Genomic DNA, 21,217 nt, shown 5'->3' on the forward strand with positions numbered 1-21,217 from the left:
CACAAGGTAATTTGGTCATGAGGTAATTTGGTCACGGTAATTCGGTCACGGTAATTCGGTCACAAGGTAATTTGGTCACGGTATAATTATTATTATTTATTATTCACTGCATTTAAGGCCAGTAAGGCCCAAGAGCAGTAATAAACATTTTCATTTCATGGCCGGCGAATCTTCTTGGCATAATGACTTATTGACCAAGTTTACTGATGACTATAATGGAATCGGAATATAAAAGTTGAGAGAGACAGCATCGATTCCATTATAGTAGTCAGTAAACTTGGTCAATATATCATTTATGCCAACAAGATTCGCCGGCCATGAAATGAAAATGTTTATTACTGCTCTTGGGCCTTACTGGCCTTAAATGCAGTGAATAATAAATAATAATAATAATACCGTGACCGAATTACCTCGTGACCGAATTAGTTACCAAATTACCTTGTGACCATTTTACCGTGACCAAATTACCTTGTGACTGTTTTACCGTGACCAAGTTTCCCGTGACCAAATTTCCTGTGACCAAATTACCGCCCCCCCATCCACGATCTATTCATTTCTAATGAAGTGCAGTAGGAAAAATAAAAACAGCACCGTGCGGAAGTGTAGGTAATCTCTCCAAAGCTCTTGGAAAGCCTTAAAACGCATCACAATCGGTTTGATTGTTAACAGATATACGGACGGACGGACATCGAGACCGGTTTTATTAGGTCATCATGAAGGTACCGCTTGATATTACGCAATGAAATAGAGATATGAATACTCAAGTGAGTTTATTATATGTCTATGATTGATAGCTTATTGACAGCTCAATAACATGAACAATTTACTATGGCGTATAGTGATTAATATTAACATACTCCACAAAAGGTTTTACGAACTCATCTTAGTGGTCCTCTAAAAAATGGGAAACATTTTTATTCCTTTTTTTGTGCAATAAATCCTCCCATTTTGCAAATGGAGAACATGAACTGTTTAACTACCATAATCATCAAAACGAATTTTGAGGGGCCTCTTAAGGAAGAAAACAATATCATCTTGTATATTATTTCCGAGTTTGTGGTTTCGTGTCGCGCTATCTTCGACTTTGTTCTGCGCTCGAGTAAAGTGATATTCGGCTTACATCATCTCAAAGACCATATGAGGTGCATGGTACAAAAAAAGTAAATAAAATAATAAAATAAAATTTATATATTTATATTTTATATTTTATATAATATATTATTTCCGAGTTTGTGGTTTCGTGTCGCGCTATCTTCGACTTTGTTCTACGCTCGAGTAACGTGATATTCGGCTAACATGATCTCAAAGACCATATGAGTTGCATTGTACAAAAAAGTAAATAAAATGGATCTGAAACGGTGAAATTGTATTCCACATACTGCATTAAAGTAAAATTACTACTGATACTCTGCATCAGTTCCTTTCTCAAACACACCCACCCCAACATGTCGCGCAGAGCGCGGGTTATGCTAGTCTTATATATTATTTCGGAGTTTGTGGTTTCGTGTCGCGCTATCTTCGACTTTGTTCTGCGCTCGAGTAACGTGATATCCGGCTTACATTATCTCAAAGACCATATGAGGTGTATGGTACAAAAAAAGTAAATAAAATGGTTCTGAAACAGTGAAATCGTGGCAAAAACGGTTACTGCATTTGGCTTTATGCTGCAAATTATACCAACTACAAAACAAGGGTTCCACAATGCAATGCTATAACCCAAAACATTGTGTATCAAGAAGTACTTTGAACATTGTATTACACTTACTGCATTTAAGTAAAATTACTACTGATACTCTGCATCAGTTCCTTTCTCAAACACACCCACCCCAACATGTCGCGGAGAGCGCGGGTTATACTCGTTACTATATATGTCAAAGCTTGTTTCATTTCATGCAGTAACAAAAATCTGATGGTGGAACAAAAAAAGGGGCGTGCCGAAATATTAATATATAATAATAACATTTAACTACCATAATCATCAAAACTAATTTTGAGGGGCCTCTTAAGGAAGACAATACTATCATCTATATAAATATTTTGGCACGCCCCTTTTTTTGTTCCACCATCAGATTTTCCACCATCAGATTACTATATATGTCAAAGCTTGTTTCATTTCATGCAGTAACAAAAATCTGATGGTGGAACAAAAAAAGGGGCGTGCCGAAATATTAATAGAGATAATAATAAGATTTAACTACCATAATCATCAAAACGAATTTTGAGGGGCCTCTTAACCCTGCGTTAGTACCCTGGGGTGTTTGGAAACCCCAATTTTTTAAAATGTCCCGTTTTCTATAGATGTGCGCACTAATATCCATTTTCTCCGCAGTAGCTTCACGATTCTGTGTGTTGAGTGCGCTCAAAATTTTTCATGGTCCTGTGGGAACTCTTGTGAGAGGTAGACGTCATTTCTCAGTGGGCAGAGAGACAATACCTCAGGGTACTAACAAGGTACTGAAAAAATAAGCCTTAAATTCCTAAGGAATTCTTAGAGGCAAAGAACAGATGTAATTATGACAGCATATTTGGTTTCACAGACAAAATGACACTAGTTTCATACATCCCGCAGAGTAAGAAGGAGAACAATGTTCTTGTCAGCAGCATGCACTATGATGACAAAATTGACCCAAATTCTGGAGGTAAGAATAAACCAGAAATTTCAAAAAGAAGGTTCCCTGCATGCCCAATGCTCCCACAACCCCACTCGTCACAGGGGGAAAAGAGATGTGCATTCTGTCCCAGGTCACGCGATCATAAAGTGAAAACAGTGTGTAACCCGTGTGGTAAACATGCGTGTAAAGAACACAGCAAGTTGACTGTCAGTTGCATTGAGTGCCAAAATAATATATCAGGTGATGAAAGTGAGTGATGAGGATGTTTCTGCTGTAGCTAATGAGTTTTGATAAATTTTGTTTTCTATTATTGTCTTGATGTATTTATGTACACATGTACTATGAAATCAAACTGAAATGTAATTATATCTATAATCCTGCATACGTTCACTAAATAAATGAGTTGAACTTCATGCTAGTTTTGCTTACATGCTTCATTTTAAAAATTTAAAAGTTGGGGTGCTCAAACACCCCAGGCTACTAACGGCGTAAAAAAAAAAAAAACATGGTACTAACGCAGGGTTAAGGAAGACAATAATATCATTACTATATATGTCAAAGCTTGTTTCATTTCATGCAGTAACAAAAATCTGATGGTGGAACAAAGAAAGGGGCATGCCGAAATATTAATATATATATATATATATATATATATATATATATATATATATATATATATATATATATATATATATATATATATATATTGTGATTAGATGGGTGATGAGCTTTGCTCAATTTCGGCTTGACGTAGTGCTTTGCATTTAGGCCAAAGAGTTAAATTTTCCTCTCATCAGGCAACAGAATCTTTCGCCTCATGCTCAGTCTTTTACCTGCCTTTTTGCAAACTCCAGGCATGCTGTCCTGTGCCTTTTTCTCAGTAGTGGCTTCCATATGGCTGCTCTCTCATAAAGCCTGGATTGCTGAAGAGAACTGAAGTGTTGCAGAGACTGTTGTCCTTCTGAAAGGCTCTCCCATCTCATCCAAGGAACTCTGTCGTTCGGTCAGAGTGGTCATTGGGTTCTTGGTCACCTCCCTGACCAAGGTCATTCTTGCCTAGTTGCTCAGTTTGGTCGGATGGCTAGCTCTAGGAAGAGTCTGGGTAGTTCCATATTCTTTTCATTTCACAATGATGGCACTCACAGTGCTCTTGGGCACTTCCAACACTCAATAAATTGTTTTTAACCTTCCCCAGATCTATGCCTCCTCCCAATTCCATCTTGGAGCTCTACAGACAGTTCCTTGGACATCATGGTGGAGTTCTGATCTGACATGCACTGTCAACTGTGGGACCTTATCCAAAAAGATGTTTCTTTCTAAATCATGTTCAATCAATTGAATTGGCCACAGGTGGACTCCAATCAATTGTGGAGACATCTCAAGGATGATCAAAGGAATTTGATGCACCTGAGCTCAATTTGGAGTGTCTTAGCAAAGGGGATGAAAACTTATTTACGCAAGACATTTCAGCATTTCATTTTTAATTATTATTTTTTGAATTCCATAAACGTGTTTTCGCTTTGTCATTATTGGGTATTTTTTCTGGATTGGTGACAATTTTTTTTATAATTTAAGACATTTTAAATTCAGGCTGTAGCACAACAAAATGTGACAAAAATCCAGGTGTGTGAATACTTTCTGAAGGCACTGTGTGTGTTTGTATATATTATATATACACACCCAACATTTTGCCATGCTGAAGGCGCTGTCACACCTTGACGATTTAACCAGCGTATGCCGACTTATGAAAATTTTTTCTAAAACGCTGGCACACGTCGAATACGTTATGGGTAAGTTTTCTATACGTTAAGATCATGCTGGAAAACACTGCTATACGTCATAGTACGCTGACTTTAATCGTTGTACTTTGTGGTTGTCCTCAAATTTTTGCATGCTTGAAATTTTACGACGTATGCCGGCGTATGACTCACACGTTCCGCTACGCTGGCCATAAGTTATCGGCACGTTATGCGATCGTTGACACACATTACTTTTAAGTTACTCATAAGTCGAAACACGTCGAGGTAATGTTTAGCATACCCGAAACTTATTTCTAACCAATGAGTAACGTGTTGTACGCACGTTACGCAATCGTTGACACACGTGAAGGCACATTATGCGATCGTCGACACACGTTACTTGTAAGTTACTCATAAGTCGAAACACGTCGAGGTAATGTTAAGCGTACCCGAGACTTATTTGTAACCTATGAGTAACGTGTTGTACGCACGTTACCCGATCGTTGACACATGTGAAGGCACGTTATGCGACCGTTGGCACACGTCGACACACGTTACTTGTAAGTTACTCATAAGTCGAAACACGTCAAGGTAATGGTTAGCGTCAGTGTTCCAGACTCCTTGTTTTTTATTTTTTATTTTTTCTTCAGTATGACGGTGATGTTGACACTTTGATTTATCATGCAGTTATAATATTATATAATTAAAAGGCTGCCGCTCAACATTTAAATCATAACTGCACTAGAAATTGAAGTGTCAACATGACCGTCATCTCGAAGAAAAAACCCCCCCCCCAAAAAAACCAGGGAGTCTGGAACACTGATGTCAACCATTACCTTGATGTGTTTCGACTTATGAGTACCTTAAAAGTAACGTGTGTCGACGTGTCTCAACGATCGCGTAACGTGCCTACAACTTATGGTCAACGTATGCGGAACGTGTGTCATACACAGAGTACGTCGAGAAATTTTCAACATGCTGAAAATTTCTCGACGTACTTGGCATATGACGACGTATGCCAGCGTACTATGACGTATGGCAGCGTGCTCTTAAGGTATACAAAACTTACCCATAACTTATTCGACTTGTGCCAGCTTGGTTGGGCAAATTTTTCATACGCTGGCTAAAACGTCAAGGTGTGACAGCGCCTTCACACTTCGATGTCTCGTGCGGTTATGATTTGAATCGTCGAGCCACAGCCTATAATAGCCTACGCCACGTGATCGGCGGCGATACGCTGTTGCGCTATGCATAAGTTAGACTATCGTTGGGCATAGGTTGTGAACGCCGACAACACACTTTACATTCGTTGGTATAAGTTATCTATATGTGATTGAAACGTTCTGTGTACGTTACTAATACGTTATGCATACGTCCAACACGTTATGAATATGCCAAAAACTTAAAAAAAAACATCAATAGTTCAGCGTTCGCCAGCGTTTTACATACATTTTGATACCTTTCCATACGCTGGCTAAAACGTCAAGGTGTGACAGCCCCTTGACGTTTGTCTGTTCAATTAACAATCCTGATGTAACCGGCGTGGTATTTGATCCCTGTGTCATGATTGTGATGTTTGCGAGAGTGTATCTTCAAAAAGTGAATGTGCCCAAAAATATACATTTAAATATTATACAAAAATTATTTTGTAATTTAAAATAATATTTTTTGACATATATCGTATATGTGTATAAATCATTCTGGTGATGTTTGTGCTTACCCCACTGTTCTCATCCACACTCCTCCACTCCCATCCCCCTCACCCCCTCCCACCTCTCACAAATTAATCAACCGAATTGCCTCTTCCTTGTGTATCCTTGTGTAACCTTGTAAGACTGGGGTGGGGGATCGGGGATAATATGGGTCAGAGTTGATGCTTTGGGCTTCTCTCTCTCATGTTTTTTTGGAAATTATCTCCACAAAAGGCTTATTCAAAAATGACATCTGAAATGGTTTCAATCATGGGAACACCTCAACTGACCACAGAGAACATTAAGAGTGAAGTGATACATATTGATTCAGAAAGGCAAAGTGAAATGGTGGACAAATTCATCCTTGAGTTCTGGGAGAAAACACTGAATTGCACTTGGAATGATCATGACATTGATTTTACATTCAAACTTTCCAACATACTATGTGCAAATGTTTCTGCTGATGAAGACGATTTTCAGATGCATTATCAAAGAAACACATACATAGCTGTGTTCGCAGTAGCACATGCCCTGCATGACATGCAAGAATGCCATAACGCATCGGGTCCCTTTCTAAATGGCAGTTGTGCTGATTTAAAGAAATTTCAGCCATGGCAGGTGCAATAAACAGTAAAATGTGTGATTTTATCTTGTATAATAGTTACGATTATGTCATTTACTTTATTCTGCTCCACTTTTCATCTATTCTAGTTGCTGTTTTATATGCAGAAAGTCAGTTTCAGAATTTTTGGTCACACAATGAACTTCGACAGCAATGGAGACCCTCCAGCTTTCTATGAACTGATAAGTTGGTTTCCTCATGACTCCCTTAAGATAGAGTTCCTCGTGGTTGGTTCCTTTAATTCTTCGGCTGTACCAGATCAACAACTAAGCATTTCATCTCAGAGCATTCTATGGAATGGTGCTCAGCAAAAGGCAGGTATTCTGTACATATTTCACCTTGAATTATTGCTTCAGAACCAAATGCAATGCAATCGAAGTTAGCATTGTTATCTCGTATCCTTGGAAAAATAAAGCATTTTTGTTGTTAAAACAGAGTAATCAAGAAATCGAGCTGAATCATTTTGGTTATAAAATAACACCTTGTCGTGAGTCTAACATAAGAGAGCCGTGTGTGTGTGTGTGTGTGTGTGTGTGTGTGTGTGTGTGTGTGTGTGTGTGTGTGTGTGTGTGTGTGTTTTGCAATTTTTATGAGAAATGCCTGAAGGGATCTTCATCAAACTTTTAGAGTTTCATCAATGAGTACGACAGAGTGTTTTAGGCAAAAAATAAATTTCAAAAATAGGTCTATAGTGCCAAAGCTTTTTTGATTATTGACAGTTATATCCAAGTACACATATGTATAAGTAAATACAAAATAATTACCAGATATTTAAATACAAATGAACCTCTTCCGGAAATGGTCAAAATTGGTGGTACATCTTCTTCTCTGGAATAGCACTATATTTATAGATTGGGGTCAAACTTAACCCAGAAACATCAACGGCACATTCACTTGCATCCATTCAATGAACAACATCAAATTCCACTTCTCAGGTAACACTTTTACAATGCCTCTTAACAAATAATCTACAGAGTGTATAAAGTCCTGTTACCCCATCCGCAGGACCTGGTAAATGAATATTATGAACACACAAAAGGTATGAATGTAAAATATTAATACACAAGACTTTTATAGTCATAAAAACCAAAGTATTAACATGAACATAAATATGCACAAAACGTACAAGGGAAGATGATGATTGATGGGTGGGGTGGTGGGAGGGAGGGAGGGCTGAGAGGTAATGGGACTTTGTGACCACCCTGTAGGGGACAGTACATTTCTTTATGTACAAAGTGATTTTACGATCTCCTGGTTTCAGGTGTCATTGTCATGGTCACAATTGGCAGTTGCCATTTCACAGGGTTTCCGCAAAACTCATGGGATTGTGAGTTGGACAGACTTCTGTGACGGGACATTTTAAAATCTCCCTATAGTGACAGCCTTTGCAGCTATGTGAACGGTAATATTAAATGATCCCCAACCCCATTCCTTCGTGGGTGTAGGGAAGTGTTTTCGGCCCCAACAAAAAATATATCAGGCAATGCCGGTTACCCTTGCTAGTATTTTATATTAGACACAAGATTGTTCTTCAACAACATTAGCATTTGTGATACAAGAAAAAAAATGTTATTTGTAAATTTCATTTTACTGTGGTTTGAGAGAAGACGATCATTAAAATAGTTTAAAGTAATTTTCTCCAATGAGTAAGTGCAGTGAGTGCATCACCGATCAAGTTCTGCAGCCTTTGATGGAGTGTGAATGATTGCCATTCTAATTTAGTCTGCTGGATGGTGTTTGGTTTCTTGGCAAAAAAGTGCTTTCCTCTCCTGAAACAGAAACCGGAACATTCCATATTCAGCATGTGAAGTTTCAGACTTTTTCCGCACAGCATTAATATCTCTTGTTGCAAACCAAAGATGAAACTCTCAATAATGTAAACAATATATCCATTATGATCGTTCAATCCACATTATTTCTGTCCCAGTTCCCAGTCAATAATTAAGATTTTAAAATTTACCAAACAGTGCACAAAAGTGGTTCTCACACCAAGTTTTTCTTTAATATATTCTCCTGTTAGGCTGTGTCAGCAGAACAACTTTAAATTTATGCTGATAGAATTTGGAATGAAAAAATAAAACCAAATTTAATTTTATTCAATTTTATTCAATATAAAAACACGAAAATTGTATTTTATTGTATTTTAATTTGTCTCATCAACATTTTATTTAAACGGTGCAGTTCAAACATAAACATAAAATAGTATGGTGTTTTTGGCATGGTCTGGAGGTATGTACATTGAAGCTGTAAAGACTGGGTTTGAATCTCGGCGCAGCTATATAAACTGTCATCCTGGCGTTTCACAAGCAGGGCGATTCATGAATATGTGTGCCATCTCTTGGATGGATGTTAAACTCAGCATTCCGTCTGCTGGGATTGGTTTGTGGAGGTTAAAGATCCCACTGTGTCCTTCACAAAGAGTAGGAGAGCTATCACCGGCACCGTGGCCAAATTCCAAATTCCTGCCCTGATTACCTGTGTCAGAGTGGTGACCCATCCCGCATTATAACCCGAGCCATAGAATCTGCTTCAGCAGTACCGATGTTCTGTATAGAGAGAGCATGGCTCATTATTTGATCTGTTTGGCATCTTCATGCATAGCCAAGGATTAAATTCCAATTTCTGTCAATTATCCATTGTATCATGTTCTTGTGGTGGTGGTGGTGGTGGTGGTTGTCCCACAACCGAATGAAGGTCGCTGGAAGACCATAGTGGCATTTTTAATGGCAACTAGCCCTAGTGGTGTCACATCACCTATCTCCATGGTATTTCTCAGTGTCGTCATAATAATCAAACCCACACAAGTGAAATAATACTACCCATTCCATGATCATGATGTGTTTTTCAGATAAATGTAAACTGATTCTCCCTAATTTTTATATACAGTATTCAATATATGAACAAGACATTGAATTTTTGGCTCTCAATATCGCCTATGATCTTTCTTGGGCAAACCATGTTACTAAGTTCACTTCCAAAGCCAGTCGCTGACTGGGCCTCCATCATGCAAAGTCCTTTCTAGGCACACCTGAACTCTTATCCACCTACAAGACCTTCATCCACAACTTGATTGAGGAGTGCTGTCCCCTCCTGGATGGTGCCCCTGCTTCACACTTAGTTCAGCTCGATAACATGGAAACCAAGGCCTTCAAGATCATTGGACTCTCCTGTGATGAAGCTAAGTCTGTGGGCCTACCCCTTTCACATTGCAGACAGGATTGTGGTCTCAGAAACACTGCTCCCCTTCACTCATCAATTCCTCCTTTTTCTGCCTGTGGAACCATCTTACTCATTCTCTTCAATTTATTTCTTCATTCCAGGTCTTCAAGACAGCTGTGCATGACCATCTCAGATGATGACGAGTGAAGTGATTATTGTCAGGGCAAGCCAGATGAGATCTGTGACTTGCTACAGGTAACATGTAAACCTGTACTAACCTGTTTCATGGTCGGCTTGTCAGTGACTAAACTGTCTCCTCCACCAGGTTTTCTTGTGAAGAGGGTGTATGGATATGGACACCCAGCAGGATTAAATACAAAACCTGTCAATGGGTGGAGGAGCTCCTTGTGAGCCAACGGCAATCCATTTCTAGTGCCAAACTGTGTCTGCGGATGTCCTCCTGCAGTTGGATTACTTTTTTTTTCAAAAGTTAGTGGCACGATTTGCACTCCGGCCAGTGTAAAACACTTCATTCCACAAAACCCACAAATGTGAGGAAATCTGGAAACCCACTCGGCGGGAGTACCTCCTGTGCTGCTGCTCTTCACACGACAGCTCACCAGTTGATGGGATTCGGGCAAAGCCTTCGGGACCTCCATTTCTTGATAATAGGAGGAAAACCAAAGGGTAAACCTCCAGGGTTAGATTGCGGTGGTGAGTGGCGGAGTGGTGCTGAGGTGTCGTCTACCAGAAGGTGGTCTCTTTGGGTTAATCTGAGTCGGTCCCTTCGGGTGGGTGCCCAGAATATCCTATCTCTAAGAGAGGATGATCAACTGTCTCTGTTATCCTCTGAGCTCAAGCGTTTGAATATGAGTATTGCAGTATCTCTGAGATTCGGAGACTGGATAGAGGTGAGATCATGGCAGGTGGTTACACTAACTATTGGTCTGGTCACTCTGATGGTTACCATGCCCAAGGAGTTGCTGTTGCTGTGTCCAACAATCTGACTCCAATGATAATTGAGATAACACCAGTCAACGAGCGTTTCATGAGACAAAGTATTCATCACTCCTTGGTTGTCGTTTCCCTGCTCTCTGTATTTGCACCGACTGAGGTGAGAGATCTCACCGTGAAGGATACATTCTATGCCGTGCTCAAGTCTGTGGTTGATTAGTATCCCAGGCAAGATACTCTTCTCATCTTGGGGGATTTCAATGCAGAATGTAACTGATAGGGATGGTTACGAGACATTATAGGGAACCATGGGTCTTGAACTGTGAACCACAATAGCACTAAGTTCCTTGACTTTGCAAGATGTCATGGATTAGAGTGGCTGGTTCATGGTTTCAGCACCCACAGGCTCATCGCTGGACGTGGTATTCCAATGCAGGTGGTGTGGCAAAGGAGATTGACCACGTGCTCGTTGATGGTCACTGGAGGGTGGTCCACAACTGCAGCATCTACCGGAATGTCAAGTTCCTCAATACTGACCACATGCTTGTTGTGGCAACTCTGAAGTTGCAGCTGAAATCCAGGAGAATGGTACCATCCCACCCTAGACTGGATGTTGGCAAGCTCAAGGATGAGAGGGTAGATGAGTTTACAAACAGGCTGCGTGGGGATTTGGGGGATCTTGGTGCTTTGGGAAACCCTGAAGAGTTGTGGAGTGCCTTCAAGACCACCATCATTGATGCTGCCGGTGGATGTTTTGAAACTCACCGCAGTGTGAAGAATTTTGTCTCTCAGGAGACACTGGATCCCAATGAACAGAGTCGCAGTGCCAAGCTTAAAGGCAGGGCTGAGCTGTTTAGGGAGCTGAGGCATAAAAATATACCTGCACTAAGGGTGGACAAGGAGTCCTATGTGTGAGGAAGCTGTGAGGGTGTAGAGCATCGCCTGTGTTCAAGCGATTCTCGTCCTGCTTGCAGAGGAATTTGTGCATTGCGTTCCTTCAAGCCCGTCCCTTAGTGTACTGCAGTTAGAGCGGAGGGTGGTGGGCTCTTGACAGAGGAGTCCAAAGTGAAGGCCGGTCTGGGCCGGTTACTTTGAGCGGCTGTACCAGGCTGTTCTACCAGCTGTCGAGTTGGATGTCAGTGGTGTTACTAAACCTTATTGGTGACCCTCCAATCAACTGTGATTCACTTTCATTTGTTGCAGCACAGGCTGTAGTGAACTAGTTGAAATGGGTGTGAAGCATCTGGGATTTGTGGCATCCGTGCTGAACTTCTCAAGGCTGGTGTAAATGTTGTAATTGTGTTGTTGCATGCAGTTCTTTGATCTGCCTGGAACACAAGCATCACCCCAACTGACTGGAAGAGGGGCATTGTTGCCCCTCTCTGGAAAGATAAGGGTAATCACCAGGACTGCAACAACTATCGAGGGGTGCTGCTTCTCTCAGTGCGAGGAAAGGTCTTGCTCGGATAATTATTGATGGGGTTCACTACCATCTGCTTGAGCACCAGCATCCAGAGCAGTCAGGCTTTACACCAAAGAGGTCAACGATTGATCATATCCTTGCTCTTTGGGTCCTCACCGAATGCAGACAGTTTCGCCATGGGCTGCTTGCATCCTATGTTAATCTCTGCCAGCTGTTACATTCAGTGAATCGGGATGCCCTCTGGAGGATTCTTGGTATTCGTGCGGTGCCACCAAAAGTGATCAATCTGATGTCTGAACTCTACTCTGGTACTGACAGTGCTGTGAGATGTGGTGATACCATCTCCAACTTATTTCCAGTTGTTACTGGAGTTTGTCAAGATATGTACTGGTCCCCACACTTTTCATCACTTGTATGGACTGAAATCTGGGGAGCATGTTGGAGAGATCAAGCTGCGGTGCATCGTTTGGGAATGTCAAGATCTCTGACATTTATTTTGCAGATGATGCTTTCATGTTTGTCTCTGGATATCCTGATGGAGGCCCTCGACCCACTGAATGAGGAGTTGGATCCACTGGGATTACTGGTTTCCTGGGACAAAACTAAGAGATACAGGTTTTATATGACATCTTGTATGCTGCCATCTGTCTGTCCCTCTTTGTGGTGAGGATGTTGAGGTCATGGAGAGATTCACTTGCCTTGGTAGTGATATTCATGTCTCTGCTGGTTGTGAGCCAGAGGTCAATAGATGTCTGGGTCAGGTCTGAGGAGTCATGGATTCACTGGTTCAAGGGGTATCGCACTGCCGCTACCTGTGCAGGAGGACAAGAGTTTGAGTCTTCAGGTCATTGCTGCTTGCAGTCTTGCTCTATGGATGTGAGACTTGGAATCTGAGATGGAGACTTAATTCCTTTGGTACCAGGTCTCTTCAGAAAATCCTTGGTTATCACTGGTCAGGTTTTGTGTCCATCAAGCAGTTTCTGAGAGAGACTCAAATGAGCTTTGTTACCTGCATAGGCCATTTGTGTCAGCTGCGGCTGCATGGACATGTGGCTCATTTTTCTGACGCTGATTCCTTCACCAGATTATCTCAACGAAGAAGCCTCGTGAGTGGAGGAGGTCAAAGGGCCAACCACGTGCCTTGTGGTTACAGCAGGTTGATCGGCATCTCAAGGAGATGTTGTTGAAGCAAACTTCATTTTTAAATGGTAGTTCGATGATTACTGTACTTACTCAATGCATATGAATTGTAGTCAATTACTATTACACCTGTTTTCCTTAATTACTGTTTCAATGACTGCTTCAATTACTGACATGTATTCATTTCTTTGTAACTCATTTATTGGAACATAAAATCGAACATATTTTAATCAAATGTATTTTGTTGGAACTTGTATCTTCTCTTGCTTTGCTCAAGGCCTAACACCAACTCTCTTAGCCTTTCCACAGCCTGAATCTGTCCAGAATTGTTTTGCTTGCAGTTGTACCCTTGCCCTGCTTTTCTAATGTGAAAACTGGCCCAGTCAAGGTCAGATATGGATCGTTATGACCCAACTCCCCTCCTCCTCTTCTTGTTCTCTGTTCTTCTCCTCGGCCCCCCTTAACTTTCCCCACCTTCCCTTCGACATTACTATATATATATATATATATATATATATATATATATATATATATATATATATATATATATATATATATATATATATATATATATATATATATATACATACCGTATTTACTATAATAGAAGCCCCCCTTATAATAAAGGCCCCCCTCCCCCTCTTTGAGAAAATTTTCATGTTTCAAGGGTGTCTCTAATAATAGCCACCTCCCCCCTCCCCCATCACCCGGTGTGAAACAATTGAGACAATTGTTTCATTGTCTGTGACCAACAGATCAATCAAATTCAGGATGATGATGATGATCAAGATATTGAGTCAGAGGCAGACTCTGAGGACTTCTATTATTATGGCTCAGATGATGGCAATGCCACAGATTAAACATTCCCTCAAGTTATGTAATACTTTGATATAAAGGCAACTGGTGCACCCACTCTGCCATGCCGATTTAATTCACTGTATTGTTGCTAACACCTGCATTAATACTGGATTGTTTTCATGAAGCATGTATTCTTGTGTAATCTTTGTTTTTACATAAAATCTCTCATATACAGTAATAAGAATCACAAATATGAACAAAATATTTGTTTGAATTGTTTATTTCAGCTAAATCCATAAATATACAATGGTATAACATTGTTACTCCCATTGTCTTCTATGTTAAATGTAAATGTACAATATAATCCCTCACTTACTCACATAATTTATACCCCTCTACCTTGACAATACTGGTATCTTCATAATAAAACAAATAAAAAAATAATTTTTTTTTGTATGTTTGTAGATTGTCTCTCATAAAGGCCCCCTCCCCTCCTTGATCAAACTGGTATTCTAATAAATGCCCAGGGCTTATATTAGAATAAATACTATATATATATATATATATATATATATATATATATATATATATATATATACATACACACACATACACACACATACACACACATACACACACACACACACACACACACACACACACACACACACACACACACACACACACACACACACACACACACACATGATTTCTGTAACTCCGATTTAGCTGAGACCATTGTATGTATTTACATCGATGCTCCTTTGCTCCATGATATCACGCGAAATAAATATTCTCTGATTGGATTGTAGTTTGCGTTGAGTGGAAATTGAATATCATATCAAGAGCTACATTGAGTAATAAGAGTTACCTTGAATATTCAGAGTTCCACAACATGGGGATGCGCAAGTATTTGCCTGGGGATTGCCAGACAGAGGACCCTGGAGTCCTGGTGGAAAGTGGATGCAGCAACACGCTGCTCCGGTGCATGTCCCATTCCTGACCTGATCTGAAGTGATACATTCCCCATCCCTAACCATGATATTTTTTTTTACCCCTGTTCACCCCCCTCCCCTAACCCCACCCCAAACTGATTCATCCCCCATCCAAAACATGCTATTTTCTATCCCCGTCAACCGAGCTTTTTCCCCCACACCAACCAACCACTTTCCAAATTTCCATTTTTTTTTTCTTCCTGATTGCTTGTATCCATCTTGTCCACCCTGTGCATCCCTCACTACCACTCGTTCTTGACCACATCCCTTATTAGTCCATGTCTCCTATTCTATTATGTGCCTGCTGTTGTGCTTACCCCTCTCTCTCCAACTGTTCCTTTTGTTCTGTTATGTCCTGATCTGTTGTATGTTCTCACTTCTCCAATTGCCTCGAATTTGTATGCAAAAAGTAAATTCTCCACGAGCTTTGGATCACTGCATAGATGGAGATACACAAAAAATGGAGTAAAAAATTTATTTAAAAGGAATTGTGAATACAATAGCATTGTATTTTGAATACATCACAAAATACATCTGCGTTCTTACAGACAATTCATTTTCTAATTCCTTGAAACATCTTATAGCTGGGGAAATTTTATTTGCCAAAGTATCAAACTGCTTGGTAAGTTGAACCTATTTATCAATGATGTCAGTCTTAGTGATACAATGTTTGTTTCTCTCATTGCATTTAGGTACCACGTTCAGTGTGCAGTGAGCTATGCAACCCTGGAACTCGCAAAATATCACGCAAAGGCGAGCCTTTTTGCTGTTTTGATTGCATTTTCTGCAAAGATGGGTACTACTCAAACAGTAGTGGTAAGTGATTTACACCTCAATCTGTCGTTCATTCCTCTCAACATTAATGTTGATTTGTAACAAACATCAATGTGTTATTCAGACCGAAAGCAGGTTACGCTACATCTTAAAACCTTTGTATGAGTGCAATCCAAAGTTCTTGCTCCCTTTTAAATTCCCCAATGCATCCCTTACAGCATCTATCCAAGAGAATGCAATGTGGTTCTCCAAAGTAATCGACTTTTTTCTTAAGTCTTGCACCCAATAACTCACAGAACATGAACACATGCAAGAACACATTAATACTGGATTAACACACTACACCAAGGTGAAAACAAAATTAAATCTTTCCTTTTTAACACATCATAAAGTCTTTCCTTTTCAACTCGTGTTTTTGTAATTCTGAAAAATGTCTTGAATTTTTCATATAATTGGAAATCTTGAATATTATTTTGAAAATTTTGCATTTTTTGTTAAAATATCATTTTGAAATTCCATATCTTGAAATTTTGAAGTTCTCAAATTTTTGATTTGATTTTTGAAATAATATTTTCTTTAAGTTCTGAATTTTATTTTGAAACAATTTTTTTTATTTATTTAGAATTACTACAACTTACAGTAAAAATGTAATGAAGCTGTCTGCGTGGCTGCGTTCTGAAGCCTTTCGGTCAAAACTTATAGGCAAGATAGCTCATCGAACTATGGCCACAAATGTAAGCAGGAATTATATGACCACCATTTTCTTGCTCTGGAAAGCTTAAATACGTATTCGGAAGTCTCGTATTCACAATCGCCATGCCCTATAACTTTTCTATTCAGTGCAACACAACCCAAACCATCAAAGACCATAAATATATAAAGATTGGAGCCGATAAGCATCAAAGCCCATGTGAAGGTGATAGGCCTCAGGCTTCATATTTTAGCCTCCCATTATGGGCTAATGCAATTGCAATCTATCGGAGTGATATAACCACGATGTGTTATATATGCACATTAGCAGTGGCCATGTTTTAACTTTATGTACGTAACCCAGGTTATTTCATATTTTCATTGAAGCAGCGATTTGTTGCCAATGCACCACCCAAATAAAGTGATAAGCAATTTGGATAAAAAAAGGTTTTAGCTTGATTGCGCTTGCCAAACTGAGCTTGCCACACATATCTGCCAGGCAGCTCTGTGTGTGGGATGAAGCATACCTGGCGCATCGCTCTATGCTTGAGGCACTGGACTGGACATTGCGTGATCTGATGCAGGAGGATTTGCCATTCAGAGGCAATATAATTTTACTTGGCAGGGACTTCCACCAAGCCCTGCCTGTAGTAAAGTGTTTCATGGGCACAAATAACGGATGCATTAATTAAATGCTCTGCTGTATTGCAGCACTTCCACATTTATGAGCTATGAAAATATGAGTATGGCATGGTGGCATTGATGAGCATGGCGAGAAATATGTCAAATGCCTTCTACAACTGGGTAATGGTGTACAATCAAATTCTTCCAATAAAGTGTGCAATGGGCCAACTGTAACATACTGTATCACTGATGGCAGAGGCATATTACTATCTTACTATAATTCACAAAATGTCCGTCCGTCCGTCCGTCCGTCCGTCTGTTCCCAGGTACTACAAAAACGGCTGAACTGATCGCAACCATTTTTGTGTGTAATCCTGGGACCCCTTGGAGTAACTTAGGCATATTATTATTATTATTTTTTTTTAATTTCAGGTTTGGTCTCAAACCTTGACGTCAAAACCACCATATAATTGCAACCTTGAACACAGCGAATCAGCAGGCTAGAATTGGAAACATGAACAAGAGCGTGACATAGCTGCACACCAGACAGCGTAATTGAAACCGTGTACACATTGAAACCGTGAACACAGCGAATCGGTAAAATTCCCCCCAAACGCAAATCTTTGTCAATGAAGACATCAAAAAAACAGCTGCTGCAAGAAAGCAGGCGATACTGGACGAGGACTATCGGAAACAGGAACAAGAGTGTGACACAGCTGCACACCAGACTCGCAGGCAGTCCGCTGACTACAGAGCTGGTGAACAAGAACATGACACAGCTGCACACCAGACTCACAGACAGTCCGCCCAAAGAAGAGCTGGTGAACAAGAGCATGACACAGCTGCACACCAGACTCGCAGGCAGTCCGCTGACTACAGAGCTGGTGAACAAGAACATGACACAGCTGCACACCAGGCTCACAGACAGTCCGCCCAAAGAAGAGCTGGTGAACAAGAGCATGACACAGCTGCACACCAGACTTGCAGGCAGTCCGCTGAATACAGAGCTGGTGAACAAGAGCATGACACAGCTGCACACCAGACTCGCAGGCAGTCCGCTGAATACAGAGCTGGTGAACAAGAGCGTAACAGCTGCACACCAGAGCGCTAGGAAAGTCCAGCTTCAAGTGACTCTAACTAAAAAGAGGAGGATTGGAGCTGTGTTTGATGTCAAGCACTTCAAAGAAGCCAACTACCCAGCAAAGAAGCAAGATCACAAGCTGCCAAGTCTGTACGATACAGGGCTTAAGTGCCCCTTCTGCAAGGCCTACTGCCGGAAAGACGAATGATTTGGATTTTGCTTTGAGTATGGCAAAGTTGCAATCGATCTCCTCGATACCTACCCTGAAGATTTTCAAGTCCTGTTCAGCTGAAAGGAGTTTATTTAGAAGATACTCTACTTCAACAATGCCTTGGCCATGGCATTGATTGGCATCAATGAGCACTTCATGCCAGGATTCAGCCCCATGGTGAAGCTTCAAGGTAAAGTCTACCATCGCATTGGGCCACTTCAGCCAGAAAATGATCAATCGCATCCGACGTTCGCTCATATATGGTTCCACGACAGTGACGAACTGAAAAGCCGACTGCGATTTAATGAAGAGCTCAACGGTAATATTATCATCCTGAAGCCTCTCCAAGACTGGCTGCATCAGAACAATGCCTACATCCAGTCTCGAAAGTGTGTCCTTGAGTTGATGGAAGCAGACAATGACATCACCATGGTACTGGATGCAAGAAAACGCCCTTCAGGTGAGCATGTCGACCATTTGAACGTCATCCTCCATAAACGCGAAGGTAGACTGCAATCCATCACGGAGCTGCACCGGAGCTACGATCCTCTTCACTCCGTGCTGATGTTCCCCAATGGTGAAGAAGGATTCAAGATCGACATACCCCATGCAAAAGGATGAGGAACTATATTGCCAAATGAGTTCGCAAGGTTCTGCCTTCAGATCAGAGATTAACATTTCAATCAAGTCATGAGATGTAGATGACATACACAGCATGCGACCAATATGCCAAGGATGAAGCTTCACGACTTCGGAGGGTAAGGAACAATCAGAAGACGATCCGTGCAGAGAAGTGCCAAGGCCTGATGGATGCTATAGATAACAAAGAAGTGATGCGGGCATGAACAAAGATCATCCTACCACAATCAATCTATGGCTCTCCTCGGTGGTACGCTGAAGCCTTTCAAGATGCTATGGCCATCGTCCGATCCCTTGGTAAACCTGATCTCTTCATGACATTTACTTGCAACCCACAGTGGCCAGAGATCACAAACTCACTGTTCCCATGTAAGTAGCTCTGTGATCGGCCTGACCTTACTGCACTCGTCTTCCATATCAAGCTTAAATCTCTCATTGCGGAACTGAAGAGTGGAAGGCTGGGCAAAGTGGTGGCCTACTTCGGCATGAAGGAGGATCAGAAGTGTGGCTTTCCACACTGCCACACCCTGCTGATACTTGCTGACGAATACAAGCCACGAGAACCCAAGGACATTGATGGAATCGTGTCAGCCGAGATTCTTAATCTGAATATCAACCCAAAACTGCATGAGATAATCACACGCAACAACATCCACAGTCTGTGTGGTGTTCTAAACCAGAGTTCACCTTGCATGTCTCGATATAGGGAAGCATGGAATTGCTACAAGGACTTCCCAAAACACTGTGTAGAGTATACCATGGCAACGAACTCTACGTATCCAGTCTATCGATGCCATTCTCCAGCACAAGGTGGCCAGACACACAAGAAGAAGGTGCGAGGACAGGATATCGAAGTCAACAACGAATGGATTGTGCCCTTCAATCCGCTGCTGTCCTTGAAATATAACACCCACATTAACATCAAGGTTCTTAACTCAGTGTCCAGTGTCAAGTATATCTACAAATATTTGACCATGGGCAGCGACCATGATATCATAAAGCTGGCCAATGGAGAAGAAGCAGATATCACTAATGATGAAATAGTGTTTTGTGAATGTGAGACACATCAGTGTATCTGAAGCTTACTGGTGCCTGTATGAGTTCCTCATCCAGAAAAAAGAAGCCTCCTATGCAGAAGCTTCCAATTCACTTGGAAGATAAGCAACTCATCCTGTTACAACCAGTTGATCTGCATGACATTGTCAACAATGGTCCACCGAAAACCAAACTCACAGAGTTCTTCAAGCTGAACCAGAATACTGATGTGAAGATCACATACCTTGATGTATTCAAGCACTTTAGATGGGTGCAGAACACCTGGAAGAAGCGGGCTCATGTGATGAAACTGGACCACAGTGGTGATGATCCCAACCAGGCCTGCTCAGACATATTGGAAGGATTCCAGTCATAAATCTGAGTAGGAGGCAGAGCGAGCTCTTCTATCAGCGGATGTTGCTTCACGTGATGGCCGCATCAACTTCCTTCAGAGATCTGCGAACGTACAATGGGGTTGAGTATCCCACCCATCAAGCTGCCTGCCTTGCCAGGGGCTTCCTGGATGATGACGCTGAAATCGACTGATCGATGGAAGAAGCTACCTCCATCAGATTTGGCTCCACATTGCGTGAGGTTTTTGCACACACACTGATCTTTGTGCAGCCTACAAATCCGTTGGATTTCTGGAACCGCCACAAGGGGATACTGATGAAAGATACCCTTCACAAGGCCAACCTGCTGGAGCCAACAGAAGCTTCAGTTCATACCACCCTCCTGCAGATCCAAATGATTGTTCAGCAGCATAGGCTTGATCTGGAGAAGGACTTCCAGCTTCCTAAGCTGAACAGGGCCCTTGCGGAGCAACTTGAGCAGGCGAGAATCATCGAAGAAGAGATAAACTACAATGTGCAAGAACAGGAAGAGTACGTCGATGAAAATCAGCCAAACTGAATGAGGAGCAGCAACTGTTCTATGAAGCCATAATAGACTCGGTGCGTAAAGAGAGGGGTCAGTTGTTCAGTTTGGATGCTCCAGGAGGTACCAGGAAAACCTTTCTCATCTGTATACT

General features: G+C 41.2%; 2 long non-coding RNA genes across 3 annotated transcripts in view; both read left to right on the plus strand.

Moving 5' to 3' along the window:
* LOC147034849 (uncharacterized) overlaps positions 1-21,217 on the plus strand; it is a 109,647-nt gene that overhangs the window by 55,099 nt on the left and 33,331 nt on the right. For both annotated transcript variants that reach the window (XR_015060552.1, XR_015060551.1), the window contains one exon: positions 15,826-15,949. This is a non-coding gene — a long non-coding RNA (uncharacterized LOC147034849). The remainder of the gene's footprint in view (positions 1-15,825; positions 15,950-21,217) is intronic.
* Positions 2,244-2,639, plus strand: LOC147034851 (uncharacterized). The gene is made up of 2 exons (XR_015060576.1): positions 2,244-2,451; positions 2,570-2,639. It is a non-coding gene; the product is annotated as an uncharacterized LOC147034851 (long non-coding RNA).

The sequence above is a fragment of the Eptatretus burgeri genome, chromosome 1 (assembly GCF_056783735.1).
Source record: "Eptatretus burgeri isolate ZD-2024b chromosome 1, Ebu_testis_v1, whole genome shotgun sequence".
Lineage (NCBI taxonomy): Eukaryota > Metazoa > Chordata > Myxini > Myxiniformes > Myxinidae > Eptatretus > Eptatretus burgeri.